This window comes from Panicum virgatum, chromosome 9N, assembly GCF_016808335.1.
Source record: "Panicum virgatum strain AP13 chromosome 9N, P.virgatum_v5, whole genome shotgun sequence".
Classification (NCBI taxonomy): domain Eukaryota; kingdom Viridiplantae; phylum Streptophyta; class Magnoliopsida; order Poales; family Poaceae; genus Panicum; species Panicum virgatum.
The window spans coordinates 20,808,313-20,826,259 of record NC_053153.1 but is presented as its reverse complement, the minus strand read 5'-3'; positions in this window follow the sequence as shown (position 1 = coordinate 20,826,259).

Here is a 17,947-nt window from a genome sequence, read left to right as displayed (position 1 = left end):
GAGGCATTTTGCTATCATCGGTTAAACCGACGTAGGGCAAAATGAACTCACCGGTGCAATCACAGAGAAGGTCTGCGGGCTAGGGTTTTACACCGGATGAACCGACGCTACGGAAATTGTATACGTCGGTGCATTGGCAGATGAAGACCGAGGAAAATGCCTACACCGGTTGAACCGACGATGCATCGGTCAATTGCATCGGTTCAGTTGTCCAGAGAGGTGGTTTTTGGAGGAACGTGAAGAAGTTACACTCACCGGTTAAACCGATGCTAATATTACATACACCGGTTGATTACATCGGTTAAACCGGCGATATACCGGTTGATTGATAACGGCTAGTTTTTCAAGTAGCAGTTTACATACACCAGTTGAACCAATGATGGCTTTTGGGGTACGTCGGATTAACCGGCGTTACGCAGTTTTCTGGTATCTTTTCTCCAACGGCTATATTTGCTTATGCTGCCTATATATACCCCCAAGGCCGGGTCATTTGGAAGTGCTGGAGACCAAGGAAGTATACAAGAGCCAAAGATCATCTCCAATCACCATAGAGCTTCATTGTACATCATATAGGCTTAAGCACACTTGTTAGAGTGCTTAGTGCTTGATTAGGGATTAGTTCTTGCGAGAGCTCCCTTGAGAGAAGTCTTGCTGCGGCAAGCAAACACTTGTACTCGTCGTGTGACCCTCCTACTTGGTGTGGAGAGGCAACGACACTTTGTGCGGGGAAGGAGACCCCTCTTGGTGAGAAGCTCCGATAGTGAAGACGGTGCCGTGGTGACGCTTCGAGATAGATGGTGGTGGTGACCTTGTCTTTGTGACTTGGCGTCACTTAGCCTTTACTTGTCGGGAGCCTTGGAGGCGTGGCAAGACGGTGATCGAGTGAAGAGACTCGACATCACACTTGTTCGTGTTGGACAAGTGGCCGTGGACGTAGGGAGGGACTTTGGTGTCCTAACCGAACCACGTTAAATCGTGTGTCTTGGTGTCTTCACGGGAGTTTGCATATCCTCTCCCTTACCGCTTTACTTACCGCATTATATTTCCGCATTTACTCTTTCTTGCTTACCTTTACTTTCCTAGTTAGTTTGATTAGGATTGGCTATAGGTTGCAAGTCTTTTGGGGTAAGTAGAGGGTAGCATAGATAAACCTTAGTCATAACTAGCATGTGTAGGGCGTGTTAGGTTTATCTTATGCAATTAGATTGAGCCCTAGGTTAAAAAGCAAATAGCGACCCTATTCACCCCCTCTCCCTCTAGGGTCGGACACCCCGGTGATCCTTACAGCTCTGTTCAAGCTAAGCAAGAAAATGAGACTCTGTCTAAGAGCAGCCACACTAGCAGGCGGCCTGCAACCCCTGTTCTTCTCTACGACCTCCCTGCCCTTCCATCCTTTCCCTGCGACATGGAGCACTACCGGCCGGCGGCCGGAACAGCCCCGCACGGTCCCTCCCTTGAGCTGCTGCCCCCTGGCCCCGGGTCCAGCGAGCCCCAGCATCCGCCCCTCCCTGTGCCCCGCGAGCACCGCTGGCAGCCTAAGGGAGCAGGAGCTCCGCGCGCTGCCCCCTGCCCCTGGGTCCTGTGGGCCCTGGCAGCCGCCCGTCCTTGTGCCCCGCCTCCTCAGCGGGGGAGCGGCCACGAATCCCGCTCCATGGCGGCTCCGCCTTGGCGCGCGCGGAGCGTGGGGCCGACACGGCTCCGGCGCCGGCGGCCGAACCGCTCTCGCTCCTAACTCACTCTAGATCTAGTTCGCAGATACAAAAAAAATGGAAGGGGACGACGGGGAGGAGGCATACCTGGCGGCAATGGTGTCCGTGCGAGCGCGGGAAGGAGCGGTCGTTGTGCCTCCACTCGGATGAGAGCCCGGAGAGGGGCTCCTAGATGTAGGAGTCTGGAGGTCGAGGATGAGGGCTCTCCTATCCTTAGGAAGCGGATGAGAGGCGGGTTGGAGCGACTTTTTTCGTTTCTCTCTCCTAAACACAGGATAGGAGGTCGAGTAGGACATGGATTGGAGTTGCTCTTAGTGAGTAGCAGATAGTTGCTGAAATGTTCCGATTACCTCTACCGCGTAATAGAGCCTAGGCATGTGGCGCATGCGTGGCTGCCCATCCAACTGGATTGCATCATCCTTCTAAAAAAAAGGATTGCATCATGATGTTTTTCTCAAACTATTTTAGTTTCTTAATATGAAAATGCGCAGTTCTCATTCACATAAGGTGGGCAGACGATTTTACTAGGAGAGAACTTGTCTCAAATAAAAACAAGTAGAATGGAAATTCTTTAATGGGATTATTATGGTGCACCTCTACTTATTTTCAATACTACAAAATTTATCAAATGTATAAATTTAAATTTTCTTTCTCAGGGTTAAAGTCTTACTAAGTCAAAGTATGGTTATTGTATTAAATTTCCGGTCAAAGCCTTCGTCCTAATAAAATGAAATACAACTTTAATTTAAAAAAATATGGAGCAGAAGCAATGTACAAGGTTTTACTATTGAAATGAATTTGCCTAGCCATTATTTGTTTATATAATACTCTTACATCACACCTAGGCTCTTTTTCTTCCATGTTTTCACTTCAGTTTGACTTACGAGTGAAGTTTCTTTGTTGTGCTTCCAATTTTACCGAACATATCAATGTTCAAAGTTACTATAGATGGTACAAGGTACTGGCGGTTTAATTCATTTTAGTGGTGTGATTTATGAAAGATGCTTAGTTGACTTCCAGAATTTCTGCATTAAGTGGTCTATCTTTGTCACCTACCAAACGTACTTCCATATTTCGCCAAGGCCATCGTGGGGCATCAACTTGTAGAATTGACACCCTTAAACAATATTTTATTTTTAATGTATCCGACTTTTCTTTGATAAATGCAATTATGTTATATATAAATATAACATCTAATTTAGTTAGTTTTGGTGCTTGGTGCCCGCCATTTCCAACTCTGTTGGTATCAGTGCAATTATTCAGGTGGGGAACTGTCATCTCCCGTTGACTTTTAAAAAATAATTAGTTTTTTCCTTGAAACGATCTTGTAATTAAATATATAGCGAATGCATATTGCGTCATTCTTTTTTTTATCTATTCTGCTTTCACATGCATATTTGACAACTACCATGCTTAGAGCAGCTATGCCATTCGGTCATGGCTTCATGGGTCATGGGTGCGTATCTCTGTTCCTTTAGACAGGAGAAAGTACCCACAAGCCTAAAATATAGAATACATGACCATGCGGACACTGACCAATCTCTCCTGTCTCAATCAAGACAGAAAGAAAGGATATTCCAGAAAGAAAAGACACGGCCATGAAACACGTGCTATCTATCTCTACTTCTAGTACACCGGAAAAACAAACGATCCTTTTTCTTCTTAATTCACTGCAAGTGCAGCCCATTGCCTGCGTGCCTTCTCTATTTCCCAAGATGACACTGCAACTTTGTATGATCCCAATTCCCATGTCGAAGTTAGAACAAATTAAAAGAAGGTCCCATGTCGAAGTTAGAACAAATTAAAAGAAGGCTAGCTTCCACTCATCAGCAAGATACAGAGCACATAATCTCGTCGTTTTTTTTAAAAGACATATAATCTCGTCGTTGCGCTGTCATTGTCGACCAAGCCGGCATCGCATTTCGCAATAAATACAGAGGGTGTTCATACGTCCTCTCAAGGGGAGAGGAGAGACAACCGGGTGTTCATACGTGAGAAAATTTGCGGTGTAGATGGTTTTTTTGTCAAAGCATAAAGGTGGATCGAGCACTCTACCAGTGCCTTGGACTGTTGGACATGACAAGCTCCTTCAACCTCTGCAATCCCCCACATGCACGCTCTTTCCATGTTGCCTCGCGGTCACGGTTTGGTACTACGTGCCGTCAGTTTCGGCATTGATTAGGCCCGGCAAAAATAAATATTGCGGGTCAATTAAAATTTAAAAACAACGGATGCAGAGAAACGAGGCCCATCACTGGCCCGGCAGACCTGAAGCAAAGGCCCCTCTCAGTCTCAGCTCATCCGACCCAATTGGGCAAACCAGACCAAGAGCCCGTTTAGTTCCCAAAAATTTTTATGTGCTACAGTAACTTGTTCGACCACTAATTTGAAGTATTAAATATGGATAACCGACAAAACCCATTCCATAACCCCCGGGTGAAATCGCGAGACGAATCTAATTATGCAATGATTAGACAATGTTGTGCTACAGTAAACAACCTCTAATGACAGATTAATTAGTCTTAATAGATTCGCCTCGCGATTTCCCGTCCATCCGTGTAATTAGTTTTATAATTAATCTATATTTAATACTCCTAATTAGTGATTAAACAGTCCCAAAAATTTATTTCTTCATATGTTTGATTGGACGGCCCAAGCACAAGTTCTCTTGTTTCGTTTGTTTTTAAAGAGAAATGAGTTTTCATGGTTTTTTGTCATCTCAGTGTAAGGATTTCAAAATTAATAAAGCTTCTAACTAAAAAAAAGGAACAACACGCCCCCAGCAATATTGAAGAACTAGCCCCAGTATGATTAGTCCCTGTCTCTTTGAACAACTACTCCTATGTGTACTCTTCCAACTTTCTTTTTTTTTTGAAAGGAGATAACTCTGCTTTTCTTGAAAGCAATTCAGAGTACGTTACAGGAATGGGGGAGACCCATTTAAGCAAGTAGCATAACTACCAAAAGGCAAAACGCAACAGAAAAAAAGATAATCAAAGTTCCACAATATCAGAAACACTAGCTAAGCTTGGAGTATGAATTTGAAGCCACGCCATCATCTTCTCGCCTAGCTTCGCGACGATTGCTTGATCAGACTCTCTTCCAACTTCCAACTTTCTCAATCCCTGTCTCTTTTTAAAGAAGATTAGTCCCCGATTTATTTGACCGCATATAGCTAAGTTCGGCTCTTTTTTTTACTTGTGTTGTAGCTGTAGCCTCTCAGCTGTGAGAGGGTAAGGCTGGATTTTCCTCAATCTAAAAAAAATGGATTACAAACGGCTCATGTACATAACAAAGGAAAATTACAAATGGTAGTAGTTACAAAGCTATTGCTGGTGCTCCAAACCCAATCATATGCAACCGAGTCTCAGCGCTGAAGCATTGATACCTTGCCACCGCATGGTCTGTGTAGGCACATCACGCTAGCAGCCTAGCACTAGATTGACCACGCTAGCAGCCTAGCACTAGATTGACCACGCTACCTCCATCCAGGATCCAACTCGCGAGTCGCGATCACGACCACGATTGCGTTCTGCTACGCCGCCGCCGCGCTGGCCCTTTGCATTGAAACAGGCCGCTGCTCCAGGAGCAGAGCACCGAGCCGGCGAGGCTGGCCCGGAAGGGAAGACGCGTGCGCGCCGACCCCGATCGATGCATTGAACGGCCGGCGACGGCGAGCATTGAACGGGCGGCGCCGCGTCTCCGGGGGATTGGGTTGGGGGGGCGCACGATCTGATGGGTTTTTGTTGCTGGGCGCGGCCTGGGGACTGCAGACTGTGCAGAGCATTGGATGGCGTCGAGTGAGCTGTCCGGCTGGGTTGGCAGACACGGCGAGCTCTGCTACAGTTTGTGCGGTACTTTCTCCATCCAAAAAAAGAATTCGTACCGGCTAGAGTTTATATCTTCAAATAAATTTATTGTGAAAATATATTCTATAACTAGTCTAATGATATTTATTATTATTTTTATATAACTTTAGTTAAAATGTTTGACTTATCGAAAAGTGAGAATTGCATTTTTTGTAGATGGAGGAAGTAAGAGGGTACAACTAATGCTGGTCCAGCTGCAAGCTAGCAATCCATCTCTGTTGGTGATGGCAAGAAAACATACAATTATTGGGAATGATTTAGGCCCTGTTTAGTTCGCAGAAAAATTTGCACAGTACCCGTCACATCGAATCTTCGGACACATGCATAGAGTATTAAATACACTTGAAAAAATAATTAATTACACAATCTAACTAATTAGCACGAGCTGAATATTTTAAGTCTAATTAGTCCATAACTAGTCTGTCAACCCGTGCTCCCGCACAGGCTAATTAGAATTAATATAAAAATAAAATCAATAATTATAATTATCCATTTCACGCCTTTTTCATCTATTAAATATTATAACACATACTCTAAAATATATATTTTCATTATTTAGTTATAATAGATTTCATTTTGTGCACCTCCATATGTATTCAGTATATGTTTAGTTGAACTATTTGTTTGTGAATTAGTGTTCTTATCTCTTCCATCATATATGAATATATGGTGACATATATCGTGGGTAGTATTTTTATATAAATAATAATATAAATACTATATTAATAATGATAAAAATAGTAATTTTAGAATTTCATATTGGTGCACATTAATATATTATTGTAATTATATAATTTAGATTCAGATTTATGAATAATTTAACTTGTAATAATAACGACATAATTGGATAATTTATATACAAATTTAGGGGGGTATTTGCATTATTTTTATAATGGCATAGATAGGTAATTTACACAAAGATTAGGAGGTTACTTTATTTTTTTATAATGGCAGAGGTGGGTAATTTAGATATATGTTTAGGGGGTTACTTTAGTCTATTTTCATAATAACAGAGGTGGGTAATTTATTAGGAAAGATAACAGATTCGATGGTTATTATAATTAGAGTTGTTGGATTGATGGCTGGATGTTTTCTGATTTTTGTGAGAATTTATAAAATTTCTCTATTTTTTCAGAGTGTCCACCTAGGATCATATGTGGCTTCACGCTAAAGCTCCAAAGGAGCATCCAATTAGTAATAGTAAGATTGGACATTATTTGTCAAGGAACAACGAAATGTGCTACAGTACCAAAACCCAAACTTTTTTACCAACTAAACACAGCCTTAACAGTGCTTGGGGCAATGATTAGCCCCGGTTTTTTTTGTTTTGGTCATGCCTGCACTTTCTTGATCGTCAGTGAAAGGGTGAAGGTGAAATAATCCCTCTCTGCTGCTGTTGGTATCTTGGTACAGAGATGCATGACAGGAGATCTTATATAGCAAAGTAATACGCCAAAAGCGGAACGAAGACGAGGATCTGTTTTTCCTTCTAATTTTTGCGGATGTGTAGCAAAGAGAGTTCCTGCTACAAAATGACCTAGAAACATTATGCATAATGGTGAGTGATGGGAAATTCTGCATATAGTACTACCGGTCAGGAATCACACAGGCAGATTCAGATTGGTCCGGAGCAAATTAAATTTTGTTGCCGATTTTCCCCAGAAATAATGGCAGTCAATTAATGCGATGCAAAGAATTTTTCAAAGAGTTCACCAAATTTGACGCTTTTTCTCCCTGCATCTCACCACATCTCAACAGGTATTTACAGGACACACACAGATCAGTGAACTGAGGCCTGAGGGCATCGAGTTACTTCATTTGCCCATTAGAACCCTCCTAATCTTCCATGCTGCTTCTCTCCGAGTCCAGTGCTGCTACTCTCCCTGGTGACCCTGATGTAGCAGACGATAACGATGATCAACGCGGCCGCGAACCCGGCAAGGATCACCACCCCGCCGGCCTCGGAACGGTCGGGTCCGCCACCTGCCCCGGCCTGCGCAGCGTCCCCCGGTCCCTCCGCCATGGCGCCCTGCGAGGCCGGCGGCTCGACGATGCCCAGCAGCGGCCTGGCCACGGCACTACCGACGTGAAGGGCAACGCCAAGAAGAACCACCAGGAGAAGCAGCCTTGACAATGGCAATAAGCTGCAGCGGCCAGCCATATTGTACTGCTGCAAAGCTGTCTTCAACGAAACTTCTTCCCTCTCTTTCAAGCTTGCTCCAGAGTTGTGTGGCAATTGGCAAATGTGAGAAGGGTGGTGGAGGGGGTGGGGTGGGGTAGGTATATGTGGGCAGTGAGCAGAGCCGAGGGACAGAGGGAGTGAGGTGGACGAGGCAGGAGGAGACAGGGGATGTTAGCAGCAGGATATATAGCGGGAATAGAGTGAACAATGGGGATGTTAACAGCACGGTAATAGGGATGGAGTGAAGAATGAGATCAGGCTAGAAGAATTGGAGTAGGGACGAGGAGCTGAGGAATGATTAGGAATTCAGAGTTGTTACAAGATTAATCGTACTCCTCTCTGCTCACACACACGTGATTATATATAACTAGTCTATTAACCCGTGCTCCTCCACGGACTAGTTAGAGATATCTAATAATTATTTATTTCACACCCTCTTTAACTAATTAAATATTCGACTCCAGCACTGTAAAGATACATATTTATCATTATGTGATTGTGATAAATGTGATAGGTTTATTATTTCAAAAAAATAAATAAATGTGATAGGTTTAGTTACTAACAATTTTTTCTCACTTTGCATAGTTCCTCCATATATGTTTGATATGTATTTAACTGAACACTTTGTTTGAGCTATGTGAATAATATAAAAATTGGTAGTCTTATCTTCTCTTATACATGAATATATGGTGACACACACATTACAGTTAGTATTTTATATAAATAATAACATAAAGAATATATCATTAATGATAGACATAGTAATTTAAAATTTTATATTGATATGCTTTAAGATTTTATTATAATAATATAATTTTGATTCAGATTTGGGGTTTATTTTAACTTTTTATTATGATATCATTGGATAATATATATGAATAGGGGGTTATTTGATATTATTTTATAATGCATGAGTGGGTAATTTATACGATGATTAGAGGGTTACTTTAGATTATTTTTTATAATGGTAGAGGTGGGTAATTGATATATGTGTAGGGGATACTTTAGTCTATTTTCATAATAATAAAGATGTGTAATTTATTAAAAAAAGATAATAGATCCAATGACTATAATGATTAGAGTTGCTGAATTGATGGCCAGATGTTTCTGATTTTTGTTAGAATTTATAGGATTACTCTATTCTTTTAAACTATCCACCTAGAATTCTTGGTGGATTTACCTAGAGGCTTCAAAAGAGCCTTCAATTAGTAATAGTAAGATAAGAAAGTAACAACACGCACGGCATGCTACTACCATCTGGGTTGAACAACTGGACGTTTGCTGGCTTGGGCCGACTAGAAGGATGGGGCTTCTTTTTTTGTCACCAATCAGCGTCGTGGTGGTATGAGTGGGTAATTATCCTGCAATTTTATGAGTAGTTTAAAAATGTTGTTTTCACAAAGAGCTCCATAAAATTCTTACTTCCTCCTTTCACTTTTATACTCCCTCCATATTGTAAAGGAAATCATTTTGAGTTTATTTTAAGTCAAACATTTTAAATTTTGACTATAAATAAATTATTTTAGATTGAGTTTGGAAATATAAAAGCGACGTGAGTAGATTCATCTTGAAATGTAGTTTCATAAAAATATATATTGACTATATTTATAAAATTTTTATAGCAAAAAGATAGTGTCAAAGTTATTTTTAGAGACCGTATCGATATCCGAAACAACTCGATTTACAATATGGAGGAAGTTTGGCATAGTATAATATGACACGGTCTTCCAAATAATAATACTTACCGTTCATTTTATCATATATTATATTATTTATGGTTATAAACTTACAATCATGGTAAAGTATATTTGATTACAAATCCAATCCTATAAAGTTTGTATTATATTGCTGCGCCATGCCGCTGCCGCCGCCATGCGCGAGGAGGAAGAATCCCACCGCTGGTGCGGGTGGGAGATGGGGGGACGACATGGTGCAGCTCTGCGGCTTGCTTGCAAATGGAGCAGGGGAGGGGAGCTGGCGGCTCGTCGGTCCGGGCGCGATCTCCCAATCAGCACAGCAGAGGCTCCGCCGCAGAGCTCGAGGCCGCCCGGCTTGGGAGGACGGGCGCGCACCGGGAAGGAAGGAGGGGAACTACATGGCTCCCGCCGCCAGAGAGGACGGGACGCCATGACCTCCCCGCCAGATCTCGGTGCACCGCACGGGAGAGCGGCGGAGAGGTGGAAAGAGAGGGGCCCATGCGCCGACTTGGATCCGCCATGGCTCGGTGTAACATCCCGAAAATTGACTAAAATAAATCATGCGCTAAAGCTGTGTTTCGTCGTTGAGCTCGAGATCCTTCCAAAACCCTAAACCCCAAATCCCGAGACTATTTCTCTGTCCCGAACACCCGTTGTCCCATCCTCCTCTGCGCACGACGCGCGCGCGGCCGACCAGCCGTGGACCACGCCGCAAATCCCGCCTGCACTCGACGCACGCGACCGTCGCGCGTGGCCGGCCGGGGCCGCATCGCGTCGGCGCGAATCCCGCCCTTCCTCTCTCTCCATTTCCCTCTCCCTCTCCCCTCCTTTTTTTTTTCTTTTTCTCTCTTTCTTTTCTTTTCCCATTTTCTTTTTCTCTTTTCTTTTCTCTCTCTCCTTCCTCCTACCCCGTGCGCTCGGCCCCTCCTCCCTCCTGCTCCGCCGACCGCACCAGCTCGACGCTGCCCCGGCCGCCCGCTGCTCGCCGCGCACACCGCCCCCGGGCCGTGCCCACGCGAACGCCCGCGCACACGCAGGCCCGGGGCTCACCACAACGCCGGCCGCGGAGACGAGCCACGCCGCCGCCCGTGCGTGCTCACACCACCACCTCCCTACTCCCTGTTCCCACGTGTTGCAAGGCAGCCCCGCGACCCGAGCCGTGCACGCGCCCACGCCACGCCGCGGCGCCGACCGAACCACGCCGCCGGTCCCGCTCGCCCGTACTCGCCCACAGCACCGGCGACCTCCGCACAGCGCCGCCTGCGACGGTCGACGCCTGCGCCGAGGCGTCGCATCACCTCGTCGCCCGCACGCAAGCGCGCCCCGCCGTTGACGCCCCGCCAGTGCTGCACAGCGCCCGTGTCGCCGCTCGCCAGCGCGCCCTCCCCTCCACCGACCTAGCTCGCCTATAAAAGGCACCCCGACGCCGCTTCACCACCCCACAGCCATCCCCACCACCTCCGGCCCCCACACCTAGCTTGCAGCGCCGCCGCCTAGCTCCTCCATCGCCGCCGCCTCGTCGATCCGCCCTCACACGCCACTTCAGCTCAAGGTGAAGCCGGGGATCGGACCCCACACCTCTCCACTTCATTTTCCCCCTTCCCCCATCCACTATCATGGCCCAGGGCCACCGGCCGAGCACCGCCGCCGCCTAATGTCGCCGGCCACCGTGGCTGGGCCACTGCAGGCCGCCGCAGGACGAGCCGCGGCAGGGGACCGGGTCCTCTCGCCCCGCTCCCCATTTTCCCCTAACCCCGAGGCCACATCCGCGCCCAGAGCAGCCGGTCGGGCCGCCGCCGGCGAGCCCTCCCCGCTCCTCTGTTTTCCAGCACGGGGGAAGAGGAAGAAGGCAGGGCAGTTTTGCCCAAAGGCCCCTGGCCTTCTTTCCTTTTTTTAGAGTCCTCCCACCTTTTGTACCATTTGCAAAGGAGACCCTGCCCCTTTACCATATTTCAAAATAAATCCCTTCCACATATAAACGTAACTCTAATTATGCCATTAACCCTTCCCAAAATAGTACAGATATTTCTAGAAAATTGCAACCAGGCCCCTACCTCCTCAAGAATAATTACAACTAAGCCCCGACCCCTTGTCCGGCAACAAACCTTTACTAAACCTATCATTTCATGTACCAAACAACCCCGGATCAAACCGAAACTTTACCATGCCTAATTTAACCCAGTCTTGACCATGTCATTCAAAAACCACTTGAAAATATCACTCTATACTCTATATTTCATGTGTCCCCGTTTCGAGCTCGACGACAAATCTTTATTTTGATTGTGTGCTTGTTTGTGTGCGCTGTAGACCACGGAGTGAACGAAGGAGAACCCGTCAACGAGCCGTACTATGAGCAGGAGAACGAGGACCAGTTCCGCGACCCCGAGCCCGAAGGACAGGACTTCCCCGAAGGCTACGAAGACGGCAAGTTCAATCCCATCCTTTGATGCATGTTTCTGCCCTAGTTTTTATAAATACAACCCAATGGCCTACTTTATAAAACTGCATAAGTTTTTGCTTGCATGAAAACATGGTTGGATAGCCACCCCTTGATTTGTGATGACCATTCCTTGACTACCTAGATTAATATCTGATTTTGCTTGGACATTAATCAATATTAGAACGCTTAGGACTTTACTCGTAATACGACTTATTTTATAAAGGAAATGTGTGTGTGTGTGGGAAGGGATAAAATGTGGATTTTCGAAAGATGAGTATGGACGGGATGGACGGCATTTCTGTGTGAATTGCCGATTGGTGTGCTTATGCCTGTGTGGCAGGGCAAAGAAGGGAGATATCCATCTTGTCGTGTCTAAGGACCGAGTTGGTGTGTCATCTCACCTAACTCCATTATCGTGCAAACCACTCGACCGTTGAATGGGCAACGGCGTAGCATAAATCCCACTAGTTGGTGTGGTAGCCATCAGGAGAGCTGAGAGCAACGGGTAACTAAGGAAAAGGGATAAGCCCCGAGTGACTTATGCCCGGTTATACCTAAGTGAACGGTCAATGACCCCTTGGTGCATCCCGTGATGGCTAGTCAGGCTTAGCTATGGTGGGTAATGGCTATGTTGGGATCTACACCGACACGACGGTATTCGAGTTGTGGTATCCTACTTGTGGGTAAAGTTGCACATCTCTGCAGAGTTAAGAATCTTTCGAATAGTCCGTGCCCACGGTATTGGGCGAGTTACGGTGTGGTCACATAACTAGTGTTCCTTTGGGATGGGCTGGTGTGAGTTGTTTTGGAATTGTGTCCGGCAGTTGTGCCGTGTGCTACGACGGACGGGGAGTCCGGTAGCAGTTTTAAAACCTGAACTCTGTGTTACTGCAAAAACTGATTTCTAAAAGGTTTTCCGTAAAATAAACCCCTGCATAAAATGTCGTTTTTCTGCAAATTAAACCGTAACCTTATCCTTGATTTACCTATGCATATTATTCTGTTATAACCCCCTCCGTGGGTGTGGTTGGACTTGCTGAGTACGTTTGTACTCACCCCACTCTTACTTTTTACAGAAGAAGACCCAGACTTCGTACCAGACGACGCCGAGTAGGGTTATTGTTCTACACCCAACCTTGCCTGTGGAACCGGCCCTGTTGAGATGCCTCCGCTGTCGCAGTACTCAGAGCCCGTGGTAGACCCCATGTGGTTTGCGATCTGGTGTTATGTCGTAGCTTGGTTAATTATTATTATCATCTGTATCGAGTGTCCTCCAAGGTTTGTACGGTTTTGAACCATCTGATGTAATAAATGTGGCATCAGCCTCCTGGGACTGGTGCTTTGTATCACATTTAAGTCTTCTCTTATGAGGGGACGCTTCAGGTGGTATTAGAGCCGTAGGTTTGCCGTAGGACATGACCCTAGGAGCGAAACCCGTTTTCAGGACCTTTCACCTTAGGACTTTTCTATCCTTAATCCTTTCCTCACACGAACACTTACCTTTGGTTCTTGCCCTGTTCCAGATGGCTGACGATGGATGGATCGGCGGAATCTATTTCGCAGAGCCCGGCCTTCCTAAGTTGTTGATACTCAGCCTGGAACGCATTGGAGTTGTGGATCCGCTAGAGTTTCCTTACCGGGAGTACGACTCCTAGGGCACTCTTCGGTGTGACCTGATGATCTTCATAGCAAGAACCACCCGCTATCCTGATGTGGACCCTTGGTTCATCTCCACCACTGGATTCCGTTTCCCGGATACCTATCGGAAAGCCGCCCGTAAGGCCCTGCGACGGCTCCAAATGATCTACAGACATCACCTTCAGCGGACTCCCATGGGGTTCTTCCCGCCAACTGAAGGAAGAGGACGCACCTGGATCGCCCGGATGAGAGGACTCGGAAGGGAAGAAGAAGATCTGGAAGACACAGTATCTCATCTATCCATCTATCTCACCGGCCTGGATGAGCTCTACCGAGAGCAAGCAACACAACTGAAGCAGCATATCCATAGAGCAGAAAAGGCAACCCAGGAGCTAGATGAACAACGGTCGAGGACCGTACATGCCGAGTATTCCCTAACCGCCCTCCAAGTCCAAATGGATGAAAAAGAGGCAGAACTGGAAGAGCAAAAGGCAAGAGCCATACGCGCCGAGAATTCTCTAGCCGCTCTCCAAGCCCGAATGCGGAGGTACGAGGCTCGCTGGGGAATAGGTGGATGGATAGAGGAAGACGAAGAAGAGGAACCTGAAGAGGCTCAATGGGATGTAGACATCCAGACCGAAGAAGAAGAACCCATGGAAACCCATTGGGATGTTGGAACTCAAACTGAAGAAGAAGAACCTGAAGAAACCCACTGGGATAAGGGAACTCAGACCGAGGATGATATGATGGATCAGTATCTCCCACTGAAGAAGCGCCCTCTTAGGATCGAGGAAAAGTCCCCATGATAGGAGTAGCCCCAAGCTAGAACCTTTGCCCTAATAATCGTGTATCCATGAAGTTGTACCCCACCTTGTTACCGTAATAAATGTCATCTACCCCCCTTTTGTGTACCTCAAATAATTGTGCAAGTTTTTCACCCTATCTTTATTTTCAGATGGCTGAGGAAGGATGGACCCGGGGCGATTGCCAAGCTGCACCTGGTTTCCCCAGCCTCTTGATCAACGCCCTGGAAAGCCTTGGAGTCACGGAACGCCCAAGGTACTACAGCAGAGAGTACGAGCATCATGGCACTCTCCGCTGCAGGGTGATCCTAGTCGTCGCCAGAAGTGACCGCTACCCCGACATCCAGTCATGGCGAGTGACTGCTACAGGGTTTAGGCACCAGGACACCTATCCCCTAGCCGTCAGGAAAGCACTTCGTTACCTGTGCCAGATTTTCGAAGGACACCTCACCCCCACACCAATGAGGTTCTTCCCACCAGCCATCAGAACTCCAGTTTGGGAAGCTCGAATGAGAAGCCTGGAACGGCGCCGCCATGAAGAAGTCCTCCTGTACCAAGTAGCTACCTACCTAGCCTCCTTGGATCAGCTCTTTGACGAGCAAGCCAACTTGCTGAGGGAACAGACCCATCGAGCCGAGCAAGCAGAGCTCGCGCTAAGACTGCAGCAGATCCGAGCAGTCCAAGCCGAGGCAAGAGCCGCAGCAGCGGTCAGCAGTGAAGCAGTTGCTCAGGAGAGCCTCAGGCAAGCCCGAGACCGGCGTATGCAAGAATGGGCTAGTAGTGGAACCCCAGTTCCGGCAATAGGAGAAGACCATGTTCTGCTCGGAACGCCCGTCTTAGGGTGGGGACCACTCGTTGGAAACCCAATAGCCCCACCCGAGAACCCTGGCAGGTCTACGGCCGCCACCGCCAGAACGCGACCCCGGGAAAACGGAGATCTAGAGGACGGCGAGCCAGGACCACTCATTTCCCCGGAGGTCGTGAGTTCCCTTCCGAGGGAGGAACCCACTCAAGCCGATGAGTCAGCCTAAAGTGCTAGTGACCGTCAAGGGATGAAGCCGTGTGGTTCGAAGAAGATCTGTGCCCCCTTTTCTTTTGAAGTTGTGTATCCGGACGTGTAGTACGCATTTGGCCTTGCCCCGTGTTGAACCCCCCCCCTTGCAGTAATAAAGTTGTTGTGCTTGTTGTTTGGTTTGTTGTGTGCTTGTGTGCTTTTCGGCAGTAGAAAGATGCTGCCTTTTCAAAAATACGAATTAAACAACTTAAACATCACCTAATCTTAGTCCAAATCCACTCGATCTGCAGATGGTTTCCCGGAGCATCACGAGGGCCTCCCGCGTCAGGGACCCTGCAGCCGCTGTTGCAGGAGTACACCCCGACGGGCAAAACCATCCTCAGGAAGAACGAGAAGTGAGTCAGGGCAGAGGAGAAAATCTTGGTGCACAGCTGCCATCACCACCACCACCACCCTTCACAGATCTGGCACAAATAATCCATAACCAGACTCTCATACTGGAGACACTGGCCAATGCTTTAGTGAACAGACAGCCACGAGAGCAGACCTTTAATGACAAGCTGACAGCTTTTCTAAGGGCCAAGCCACCCACTTTTGCCGGATCCAGCAACCCCTTGGATGCAGATGACTGGCTCCGCGTGATCCAGAGGAAGCTCGAGCCATTTGGGTGCCAGGATCGAGATAAAGTCCTTCTGGCTGCACATCAACTCACCGGGACTGCCTTAGCCTGGTGGGAGAATTACTGCGCTGCTGCCCGAGATGCCTCCACCATCACCTGGAATGAATTCGTGAGGGAATTCCGCCGTTATCACATCCCCTCGGCCACCATGAAGCGCAAGGCGGATGAATTCCGCGCACTTCAGCAGGGGAATATGACGGTGGAAGAGTATACACACCAGTTTATGGAGCTAGCTCACTATGCACCAGAAGAAGTGAACGAAGACGAAAAGAAGCAGGATATGTTCAAAAAGGGACTGAACCCAGAACTCAGGACTCTGCTCACTCCTCAGATCTACCCTGATTTCAACACCTTGATGAACAAGGCAATCCTCACCGAGAAGGCTAAGATTGATGAAAGAAAAGAGAACAAGCGCAAGTTCCTGGAGAGTAAGTCACGCCAGCAGGACTGTTTCCAGAAGCCCAGAAGCTTCAGCTACAACGCACCAAGGTCACAAGCCCCGATGCAGTACAGAACTCAGTCTCAAGTGGCAGGACCACGGGCCCCTAACATCCAGCCCAGAAGCCAGAACACCATGAGGGCCCCGCAGAGTAATGCAAGCCAGGTCACCACCAACAACAGCAACGTGAGGGCCTGCTTCAACTGCCGTGAGACGGGTCACTTCATCGCCGACTGCCCCTATGCCAAGAACAAGCCGGCTACATCAGCTTTCTCTAACACAGTGAACGGACCCAAACCAGTTCTGACCGGTGCCAACCGAGTGCCCCTCTGCAGCAGCAGCAGCAGCAGCAGCAGCAACAACAACAACAACAACAACAACAACAACAACAACAACAACAACAACAACAACAACAACAACAACAACTACAACAACAACCAGCAGAGGCAATCCCAGCAGTCTTTTGGACGAGCTCGCGTCAACCACATCGACGCACAGGAAGCTCAAGGAGCTCAGGGCGTAGTACTCGGTGAGTACCTAGTCAGCTCAACTCTTGCAACAGTACTGTTTGATTCTGGAGCATCACACTCATTCATTTCCTCAAGCTTTGTGGAGAAACATAAAATACCTACAGTACTACTAAAAACACCCCTATTAACCCGGACGCCCGGAGGAGACATCAGGTGTCAACTGGGTTGTCTACGGGTAAGGATCAATTTAAGTGGGGTAGAGTTTCTAGCAGACCTAGTAGTACTTAAGTCAGAAGGGATAGATGTGATCCTCGGAATGGACTGGCTAAGCAAACACAATGGCCTCATAGGTTGTACGGACAAGGTAGTACATCTGACAAACCCAGAGGGAGTCCGAGTGACCTGTCACACCCGGGAAAGTGGAACAAACCCGATGGTATTCAGTATGGAAACCAAGACCTTGGAAGAAGTTCCAGTAGTGAATGAGTACCCCGATGTCTTTTCCCGAAGAACTCCCCGGTATGCCACCAGATAGGGACATAGAATTTGTCATCGATCTTGTTCCTGGAACCGCCCCCATAGCCAAGAGACCTTATAGGATGGCAGCCTCCGAGTTGGCAGAGTTAAAGAAACAACTAGAGGAGTTACAACGGATTGGCTTCATCAGGCCAAGTTCGTCGCCTTGGGGAGCCCCGGTTTTATTTGTCAAAAAGAAGGACGGAAGTATGAGATTATGTGTAGACTACCGAGCACTGAACGAAGTCACTATCAAAAATAAGTACCCCCTTCCCCGGATCGATGATCTTTTCGATCAATTAAAAGGAGCCAAGTACTTTTCCAAGATTGACCTAAGGTCCAGATATTTTCAGCTCAAGATTAGGGAAAGCGACATCCCGAAGACAGCCTTTGTCACCCGATACGGACAGTTTGAGTTCACAGTGATGTCTTTTGGACTGACAAATGCACCCGCTTATTTCATGAACCTCATGAACAAAGTTTTTATGGA